Source organism: Lampetra planeri, chromosome 5 (genome assembly GCF_965212315.1).
Source record: "Lampetra planeri chromosome 5, kcLamPlan1.2.h2, whole genome shotgun sequence".
NCBI lineage: Eukaryota > Metazoa > Chordata > Hyperoartia > Petromyzontiformes > Petromyzontidae > Lampetra > Lampetra planeri.
The window spans coordinates 8,598,983-8,610,875 of record NC_136111.1 but is presented as its reverse complement, the minus strand read 5'-3'; positions in this window follow the sequence as shown (position 1 = coordinate 8,610,875).

The window sequence follows — 11,893 nt, the reverse complement described above, 5'->3', positions numbered from 1 at the left end:
AGGGGCTGGGTGGGGAGGGAGGGGCTGGGTGGAGAGGGGAGGGTGGGGAGGGGCTGGGTGGGGAGGGAGGTTTCTGAGTGGGGAGGGGAGGGTGGGGAGGGGCTGGGTGGGGAGGGTGTGGAGGGTGTGGATGGGTGGGGAGGGGCTGGGTGGGGAGGGTGTGGATGGGTGGGGAGGGGAGGGTGGGGAGGAGCTGGGTGGGGAGGGTGGGGCTGGGTGGGGAGGGGAGGGTGGGGAGGGGCTTGGTGGGGGGAAGGGTGGGGCTGGGTGGGGAGGGGCTGGTCACCCCGTGGTGCCCTTATAAAACTCAACGTTTAACCTACTCACGCCGGCTTGTGCCCGCCCTCACAGTCGGCCATATTTGCGGAATACACCACGCCGCCGTTGACCCTGGCCATTGACCGAGCAACCCAACGTTACTACCAGCTCCCTCCGCAGGAATGTGTTAGCTGTCAAGCGTTGGATTCTACGCGAGCACGTTGTCAATATCTCCGCACAGCTGCATTGAGGAACACGTTGTTGCAGCGTCTGTTTGGAGTAAATTTTTGTAACTGCAACCCCCACCCCTATACGACCTCGTAAATCTTGCAGATCTCTAACTGGCGTTTGATACACCTCCGACTTGATAGAGCCCCGTGCAAAGGCGTTAAATTCGGAGATGGATCTGTCCAAGGCTCAGTTTCAGTTTTCATTTATTTGGTATAGCCCTGTGAGCCATTTGGCTCTTGAATCGGGTGCAACCGCAACAAACAAAAAAGAATCCAGCGATTTGGAAAACGTTCATTGAGCTACTCCCGAACGATGTTTGCTTAATGACAAAGCGCCCCATCTCATTGAAAGTGTTATTACCATCACACGTTCTTGGACATCCATAGTCATAGGGCCCTGTAAAGAAACATAAATACCGTTAGTTCAATCAAATAGGGACTTGATAGACACCCTGTTTATATGTCAATATTAATGTATATTTGAGACCGACAGAAAATATATTGGCATTCGAAATGTATTGCTACAGAAGGAAACTGCATTTTTTTAGAGTGGCCAACGTAGAAGTGAGAAAAAGGTTGCACATAGAAGACCTGATGCCCAGGCAGTGACGACAACAGGACAATTAAAAGGGTTTTGTACGGAAACATGGAAGTGGGCAGTAAATAAAGGAAGACCTAATCGAGAATAGTTTGACGTCGACATAAGAGATCGGTGCCAGAAAGATGTGGCACGACTTGAGCATATTGGCACAAGACCGAGAGCAAAGTGGAAACAAATGACGACATGTGCAGTGGACACATACAGGCTATCTGCCCATGGTTCGTGATGATGATGATATTTAATAGATTTTTCAATGTAAGGCAGTGTTGTTGTTGAGGAACGCGTTGGGGTTTCGTGCTATTTGCACAGTCAACGCTGTATCACGGAATAATTGACTTCGTCTTGGATAATAACCCTGTCCCGTTGCAATATGGCGCAACGCAACTCAATTGATTGTTTCAGTGCAGAGCCAGACTGGGATTCCCAAGGAAGTGAAGTGAGCACGTGAATTCAATTACTGTGTATAAAGGCGCATGAAGCTGTAAACCTAAAGCATACTAATTGTTTACGTGTTAACTTTAAACGTAGGGTTTCCTCGCCAAATACACTGTTGATCCACATTTGTTTTCTTGTGGTTCGGCCACGCGGTAGTTTTATGCCAAAATTCTTGTCATTAACCCTGAATTACCATCCGCCTACAAGTGTCACGTTTTTACACGTTCTAGATTTGAAGCTTTCGTGACTGCAAGGATTCATATTCTTAGGTTTTTTCGGTAAAGTCACGTAGGTAAAACATTAAAATTAATAAAAGTAAATTAAAAATCACGACGTTTCGGAGGCAACACAAGCTTCCGTCTTCAGGTGGAACCGTCACAGCCACGACAGCTGTATCAAGTAAATGAGAGATTGCAGGAGCTACCACTCCGTTTATATAATGGTTGGAGAGTGGGGAAGGGCCAAGTACAGCACACTTTTTATTCATATGGTAAGGTGAGGCTTAAGAGGGTGAGCCTTTGTTATGGAGAGGTACGGTTTGTGACTAAACCTGGCCTACCTAACAATAGTGTGAAAAGGAGAAAACAACTAAACATGGTAAACCTGTAATAGTTGTCTGTCAAATAAGATTGGTCAAATAACTGTAGTTAAATCTTTTGTGCATGGTTAATCACATCTTTCCAATGATTACTCAGTTTCCAATGATTACTCAGTTTGTAACCATCATCACGGTTGAAATTATGTCTGTGTTTGTATATTTGTATGGCTTCGTGTACAAACCTAAGAATATGTTTTTACAGGTATTATTATTTACACGTGGCCAATCTATTGATCACATTCTGACCAATATAAAACTCCTCACTGGTGGTTTAAGACTTTGCCATGACTACACTTCACACCAACATGCGACGTTTATGTGTTCATGATAGGCAATCAGTTTTTTTGTAAAATGTCAATAAAGCATTGATTAATTTATTGTCAATACAGTACAATACATACTTTTCGTTGGGTGACGAGATGTGTGGCTAGGTGGCTCAGTGGATGGGTGGTTTGGAAGGCGATAAGTTGACAATGACTCGCTGACTACAGAATATAAATGGCTCAGTGACTGGATGGTTAGGCAGATGACTAGCTGACTATGTGCTTGGGTGACTAGCTGAGTGGCCGGGTGGTTAGGAAAGTGACAAGCTGAATAGGTGACTGACTAGGTCAATGATGGCTGGTTGGTTAGGCTGGTGACTAGGTAACCGGCTGACTAGCTCAATGGCTGGGTGGCTTGGTAGTTAATAATTAAAACTCAGCTTATTATAGTGACATTCACACAAGGCCTAACAGCCCTTTACAACAGATTCTTAGTAAAAACCATTAACATTACAACTAAGAGGCAAACACCCCTACACAGACGGATACGCAAGATAAAATAAATGACGAGCCCTAAAAATCTTCACTGGCAGAGCATCCCTAACAGTCTGGGACAAGGCATCACACAAACAAGGTGCCTGACTACTGAACGCTCTTTCATCCACTGAATGCAGATTTGTCCGAGGTACATCCAGATTTGGTGGATCGAAGTTGCCGTACAGGGGCACACGGTTTCAGCAGATCGCTGAGATATAATGGAGCTAAGCCCTTCAGGGCCATGAAAGTCAATACAAGAACTTTAAATTCGATCCTGAAACGTGATGTGCTCACATTTCCTCACTCCACGCAAACCCCGGGCACCGGAGTGTTGGACAAGCTGTAACCGATTTAAAACATTCCCTGTTGTACCACTAAACAAGGCATTTCAGTAATATATTCTTGATAAAAAATAAAAGGAAGCGCATTGAGAGAATTGATCGAATGCGTGAAATATTTCGCAGGTGAAACAAGGAAATCTTAGATCCCTTGCACGACACTCAAAAGTCAAGGTGTGATTAATAAGGAAAATATCCCAAGGTTCCGGACCTTGGCTTAGGTAGATGACTAACTGACACGGCGACTGACTGACTAGCGGAGTGGCTGGGTATCTGGCTGTGCGATCCTGCGTGGTTTCAGAGTTCGCTGAGCTCACCACCGCACCACGTGGCCCTTGTAACTCCCAGGTCCCATCACGCCACCTTGGGGGTCCCGGGAGGATGCGTGCCCTTGCCTCCAGTGCGTGCGGAGGCTACCTGACTGGGGCTCAGCTCCCCTCTCACGCGTGGAACCGAATTCAGAATCTTTATTTAGACTGGAGGAATCCGATGAGCTATGAAGCTCTTTTTCACGCATGTCCAGCAGGGGCGGGTCAGCAAGTTACAACAATGAACAATACCAAAACAAAACATAGAAGTGCATAATAAAGACAAAGTTAAGCAAGTCACGAAATATAGATTAAAATGAATGAAAAACGTTATAAGTCCGATTTTTAAACACTTTTTGCAAGTCTTCTTGGTTCTTTCGGTAAAGTCACGTAGAAGGGAAGTAATAAAATAATAAAAATAAAACATAATAAAACAATTCTCACGACGTTTCGGCCACAACGCAAGCAGCCATCCTCAGGCGAAGAATGAAACACCCCAAGCTTGGAGCGTATATTTAAGCTGGGTTAGAGGGGGGGGAGGTGGGAAGAAGAGCGCCTCCCCCCCCTCTAACCCAGCTTAAATATACGCTCCAAGCTTGGGGTGTTTCATTCTTCGCCTGAGGATGGCTGCTTGCGTTGTGGCCGAAACGTCGTGAGAATTGTTTTATTATGTTTTATTTTTATTATTTTATTACTTCCCTTCTACGTGACTTTACCGAAAGAACCAAGAAGATGAATCCCTGCAGTCACGAAAGCTTTAAATCGAAACTTTTTGCAAGCTTGAGCAAGGCAGCAAAACAACAACAAAAACAGTCCCAGACCACACCAACACATCACACGGTACCTCAATGAAATGGCACATTACAATTGAACTATGGATACGCAGGTAAGGATCAAAGTTACAAATCACATTTGCAAATGTGGCTGTGTCCAGCACCAACCTTCTACATCAGGATAATGCCACGACCTACCCCCGTTTCTATCACGGGCTCCGCTGGTCTCCGATTTAAAGCAAACAGAGCGGGATGAAAGCGCTCGAGAACAACTAATCAGACATCACTCGACACCTCGTAACGTACACGACCCCAAAAACAAGTGACATGGATGGTGCATAAAAGCTTTCAACCATCAGCTCTGTTTACTCAATAAAATACATGGCTTTCAGTGTTCAAGTCTGTACACAGATAGTATGGTGCTCATGTGCATTGGCAGTGATGGACATTCCACATATCGGTGACAGGGATTGGTTTAACCATAAAACGACCACTGTAGACTTCTCCTTAAGGGGTAGTCTATTCCATTGCAGGGTTGAGAAATTATGTGCTGAGTTGACAACAGCGATACATGAACAAGGTTATTAGATAAACACTTAATTGAAACCATACATATTTTCGGGGTATTCATCTGATTAAAAGGCATCAATGAATTCAGTCAACTTATCTACATTCAGGGCTTAATTTCAGCCAGTCTCTCCAGGTTGGCGACGTGAAAGAAGAATCCACACCTGGCACACCACATCGATGAAAGCATTGCTTATGGCTCCGAGTCAGTGCCTACTCAAGTGAAACAAGCGACCTGAAAAATATTCAGTGAGAGATTAAGCCCGATTAACACTCTCTATTTAAACAAATGAAAACCACCATTAAATAAAAAAAATAACATTAATCTCGATTTGCATTTTCTCTGCCAAATTTCACCTCCAAGACTGGGTCAATTCTTGCCATCGTCAATGTGATTTTTTACATTTTATAATGCGGGAAACTATAGCAACCACTCATAGTGTGATAACCATTGTCTTAACTTTAGCAACTCACAAATTGACAGACTAGTAAAACCAAAATAGATCAAATGCGGACTTGGTGAATTATACCAACATAGAAGCTGTGTAGATGACAATTCACATGAAATCTGTCGTCCAGGATTTTCTCCCTTTCACGACCTGGATTTTATACCGGTGCTGTCTATTCTACTGCCCCTCTCAGACCTACAAGCGAGTTACTCCACGATAGAGGTTTTTGGGATTAGATTGCGTAGACATAAATGTGTCGTTAAACCCGCCACCACCAATTGTAAATGCCGTGGGTTTACTCTCCAACACACCGGTGTGCTGTACAAGTAACGAATTGGCACGTTTTGTTTACGTGCCAAACCTTGATAATTGGCTGTGTCGGGTGGTGGCGGGTTTAACGACACATTTATATTTACGAGCTCTAACCCAACAACTTCTACTACGTGTTAAAGGGAGTTCCTGTTAACAACCCTTTGCGCAGATGTATCACACGGCGCAACGACAGAGCACATCGCCGTCACATGTACTAAAGCTTGACGTAGGTTTCCACCAAAACACATATACGACTACCTCACCAGACATCCACTGTCGACGAATATATAGAATTTGCTTGGGGGTCCCCCTTAACTCAACAACTCTTTCAGACCCGAGCACCGATTGACCAGTTCGTGTAGTAAGTGTCCATAACATGGTTGACCAGCAGAGAGCGACACACACCCGGGTCGCATACAAACCCTGACCACTACACAAAGAGACCCCCCCCACCGCCTGTGTAACAGACTGTTGGGGCAAGTGCTGTTAGTGGGTGGCCAGCACCACGCCCGACCGCCTTTGTCTCCCCAGTGGCAAAATGTACACAATGCACCAGGTCCTCATTTGAGGGTGAGTCGATTTATGGGAGGCCCAAGACCGGTGCAAGATTAATAATCGACCACTGCACATCTATATCTCTCTCTCTCACACACTCTCCTAATGCTGCCCCAACTACATCTCACATTCACATCCTGCCCATACAATACTCTATATACAAACACACGCACACCTCTGCATGTATACAGATACACCACACACACAGATACCGTACACATAACTCTATACTCCGATTAGCACGGTTGGCGACGTACGTTGCCAAAGAAGTTCAACATACGTACTCATTCATACAAAAACAAAGATCTCCCGTGTAGCCTGTGTAACAGACTGCTGGGGTAAGCGCTGTGAGCACCATTGAAGGCCGGCACGACCCACCAGGGGGTGGGTGGGTGGCCAGCACCGCGATGGCGATGTTTACTACACACCGCATCGGGTACTCATTTTCAGGCTGAGTCGACCTAGGGGAGGCCCAGAACCGGTTTAGATAATCGTGACTGGTGCTGGCCGTGAGTGGGAATCGAACTCGGGCCGCCGGGTTTATAGCGCAGCGCGCTAACCACTGCGCCACCGCTCCACCACGCGCATCCACAGACAGACACACACACAGGCACACACAGACAGACACACACACGCAGACACACACAGACAGACACACGCAGAGAGATACAGAGACACACGCGCACACACACACGCAGACACACACAGACACACACGCAGACACACACACAGGCACACACAGAGAGACACACACAGGCACACACACGCAGACACACACAGAGAGAGACACAAACACACGCAGACACACACACAGACACACACAGAGAGACACACACACCGATCGCCACATAAACATTTTCCACGGTTCGCCCACAGCCTCCGCACTCTGTACACAAACTCATCCACACACCCAGCCCCCTCCAAAGACCCCCCCAGTAAGGCCGGCACGGCACGCGAAGGGGGTGCGTGGCTAACATCACGCCCGGTCGCCTTTGTCTCCCCAGTGGCGATGTTTTTAGACGCCCGCACCAGGTACTAATTTGAGGCTGAGTCGACCTAGGGGAGACCCAGGACTGGTTCAGATAATCGTCGCCGGTGTTGACCGTGAGCTGGAATCGAACCGCTACACCACCGCTCCCCCCCACACCACACGACCCTCCAACTCACAGAGATACCCTCTGACACCAGTGGACACCACAACATCCCACTCTCACCCAACTTTCCTCTCTGCACCACCCACTCCAACCCCCTCCAAAAAAAATAATTCTCAAAACATAAAAAAGACACAGATCCCCCGTACAGTCGAAGCAGACTGTTAGGGCAAGTGCTGTTAGCGAGTACCTAACGCACACACACGGTGACACCCTTCGCTCGTCCCCACACTTCCCTCCCTCTCCCCGCCGTGCACACGTAACACAGCCACATACACGTACGGTGCGAAAGAAGTTCAACATACCCCCCCGCCCCATCCTCTCCCCATACATACACACACTCCACTCCTTCCTCAACTCACACACACCTCCAACTCTCATCTCCCCACGCACAAGTACCCACCTCCTGCCGTCCTTCCCCCATACACTCACATAACATTCTCCCCTCCTCCTCCTCCTCATCCCCCCTCTCCTCCTCCTCTCCCAATACGCACTACACACACACACCCCACTCCTAATCTCCGCACGCTCTCTCCACACACACTCAGCCACTCACTCCGGCTGGGCACCAGAGTCTCTGCAAGTGGCAGGAAGGCTCTCTCTGTGTCGAGTGTTGTTTGCGAGCACCTATTTGCGTGACTGAGCGAGCGATCCGTTAACTCTTTCATTGATAGACAGCCTGCATACATGATCGTGGTATGTTAACTGACGCGCTCTGCATTACACACACGCACACCGATCTGCTAAATTAGCGCATACACAATACGCGTCTCGAACAACACACATTTTGAGAAGTGTAACATTAAACGTAATGATAAAGCATAGAGTCTAGTTAACTTGTCTATACACACACACACGTGTACACAGTTAGACACCCAACACGCGTGTAGACTGACTTACTGCCCGTGTGTTTAACTTGGTAATCCAAAAGTGTGCACTGGCGCAGATGTGTCCGCGCGTAATTAGACACTAAACTGACCCCTGCGTACTCGATTGACTGAGGATGTCCTTACGGCCACAGAGGCTTACGGGGTTGAGAGTCCTGCAGAGGTGAGATGAAGTGATGGACATCATCACCAACGTCAACACAAAATAGCAGCAGCCGCCGCACAACAGCTGTGGCAATAATAACTTACTGGTAGAACCTCTGCAAAGGTAAGCGGTACTCTTACAAGCCCAACCAACGCGCATTATGTATACAATTGTTGATAATATTACTCTAGCTTGTAGGCAACACGTTGCCGAGAGAATTTGCATTGTAAGTTATTTCATGTTTTAATGTTCTCGAGAATTAAAATAATATTCTGGCGAAAGAATGGTATTAATCGGAGCACAAGTTGAAATGTTCGAGTCATTTGAAATGAAACGTGGCCAGGCATCTGCATGCGTTACTGCCACCTCTGCGATGTCGCTGTCTGTTATTATTCGTCCTCCGAACTTTTTCCGCCGTTTCAATCCAACTCGAGATTTTTTTACACGGGAAACCCCGCGAGCCAGTTACCCAGCTAGGTTCGGTGGCAACGGCCCGCGGGAACGAACAAACAGAGTTACAATTGGGATGATGAGGAGCCCAGCCAGCAGCCAGCCAGGAAACTCAAGGTATAGATTAGTATGAACAGTAAATTTGAGTTACCGGAGAATACCCACTCCACACGAGGAGATAACGACTGAAAAATTGTGCACGGATAGGTTAGTAACCTACTTGCTGTACTGCATTTTAGAGGCGTGCGAGAAATGTTTTCTTTTAACATCTCGTAGCTGTGAAATTGTGTGTTTTCATGTTAAAAGTCGTGTTCATATTCGGTTTTAATTAACGCCTTTTATAACAGTTCCAGCCTGGGGAGAATGTTTGCGATGTGAGTGTATTTGTGCACCTTGGGGCTTTGAAGTCAAGGGTTGGAGGATCACGCTGCAAGTGGGTTCGCTAACCTATCTCTACAGCGATCCTTTAATACGTGTTCTCCCCTCGCACGTGGTGGGGTTTCTTCGGGTTGTCCGGAATTCCTCCACCGACGTGAAACAAAACATTTATAGTTTGAAACTTCAGTTATTTGGACTCCTTCGACATGTATATCTTTTTTTATTCTGTCTTACTACATCTTGTGCTGATGTTTGACACCAGTATCTAATGAAACGTTGCGCATCAAATTGCTAAATTTGTTTGTGAGAATGTTTATTCCAACTTACTGCGAGTGAGCTGAAACAATACATTATTGGCGCATTGCTAAACGATTGTACACGACGTGACATTGTCATTTGTTTGGCTGTGTCGGATGGTGGTGGATGGTATTGACGACACATTTTGCTTAGTCATTCCATGCCAGAACAAAATTAAACAAATTTTGATGAAGTTAAAATTAAATTGGCCCAATATCTCAATGTAGGAGTACCCTCCTGAATAAGAGCATTGAGACTCAGTAACGGTAATGGCCTTGTTATTATTATTAGGTATTTATATATGTATATGTTGAAATCAATTTAACATGCTTTGTTTTATAAAGTATACCATGATGACTTAATAAACCACGTTAGCGGTCTCGTGGTTACAGTACTGCATTAGCGTTAGGGGGGTTTACAGCACATACACAGTAAATATGGAACGTTGGACCAATGTTGGTTCAACGATTCCAGCTGCATACCAACGTTGGCTGGACGTTGCTATTATTATTTGGGAGCCAGTTGTGGAAATGTCACATTCTCATGGTAGGGATGAGTTACAACCCTTGGACAATTAACTTAAAAATAGCTTTTGCCTAGTCAATTTGATGATGACGCGTGTTTGTTTGGGGTTTAGGCCACCTAACACTGTACAGTACATACTGCAGTGTAATGCCAACATTCCTGGGTGCGCTACCTGAAGAAGCTCGAAGCAGTTTCAGCGAAACGTCGCCATATGTTGGTGTTTAATGCAATCATGGAAAGTCTTAAGCCAACGATGTATTGGTCCAAATCTGATCAATACATTGGGCACGTATAAATCTTATATATATTTTGAAAATGTGACGACGAGTAAAGCAGAAAAACTTTCCCGCACCTCCGATTAGCACTGTCGGCTACGTACGGCGCGAAAGAAGTTGCACATACATAACTGGACCTATTTTCACTTTTTCTGTTCAACCTCACCAGGCACCACTGGTCTGGGGTTTGGGCCCCCTTTTCATTTTCCGTTCTCCGTCCACTTCTCTGCCATCCCACGGCTCGTAAAAAGTCTTAAACCGCCCGATGTATTGGTCAAAAGCTTATCAATACGTTGGGCACGTATAAATAACATGCTTGTAAACGCGATAATCCCGTTGGGTGCTGGAGGGATAACCCATCGTTGTATAATAACGTTGAACATAATAATTGTCAGCTCTTTGCCAATCAATTTCTGGATAAGGGCCTGCACACGCTGCGTCACTCATGGGCATTGTTTGACCATACTTCACCGCGCCGGTCAGTCGTGCGGTTCAAGCGTACATGATACAAAAGACAAGCACGATGCTCAACAGATGCACCGTTTCCATCCCCAGACTGGGCATTTCATCAATCAATCTTTATTGTATGTGTCAATATCGCCCTTAATAAACGTCGGCCCCGGTGCACATTAACAGCGGAACGGGAACGGTGCAGGTGACGTGGAGCAACAGGAATAAAGGCAGAAACCCGCCACGCCCGCTGAGCAAAGTTAATTGCAACCGCGCACAACGAATGGCATAAGAAAGGTAAAAGCGGTAAATACAAATGAGTAAAATAAATGAAGGTGTAAAGAGACTGTTTTTTTTTACTTTTGGATTTATGGGGAAAGGGCACGTCTGAATAGGCGTGTCCTTGCACAGACCACGGAATTTGAGAGACATTCGGCGTTTAACCCCCGAATTAGTGAGCCGCCGTTGTCCGCTGTTGATGGGGAGGGAAGGGGGGCTGTGCGACTTACGCGATCACGTGGCGGTGTTGGCCATTGTGTCCCCGTGATGTGCGACGGACGCGACCACGTGGCAGGGTTGGCCATTGTGTCCCCGTGGTGTGCGGGCTGCACGCAGCAGGCCCGCCGTCAACTCCCTCCATGAACACGGCACTGTACCGCAGTAAACATATGCCCAGTGCAACCATGACAACTCGTCTCTAGAGAACCTGATGCCTCGTGGCTCGATTTGGCTAGCTTCAATAAGGAATACCCCCCCAACTTAAATGTTACGTAATTCTGCATACCTACGTACCTACCTGCCTACGTGTCTCATTGCCCTACCTGCCGTATTACCTGTCATATACGGTAGCCAACCGGACACTCGCCATGTCTCTAACCCTAAGCACATCTGCCAGTCAGCCCCCGGGACGAGGCCTAATGCAAACAGCACGAACACGACAAGAATCCATCACGACCTTGGGGGCAGCTTGGAGAGGTCTTGATCCAGCAGCGGGTGGATCATGGCTAATTGTGATGATAGCCGATTGAGAACGAGGTCTCTTTTTCAAAGCAGGTCGCGGGTTACAACAATAACAGAGCCTAGTGCGGTTAATACAAAAAAGCTGTACAAC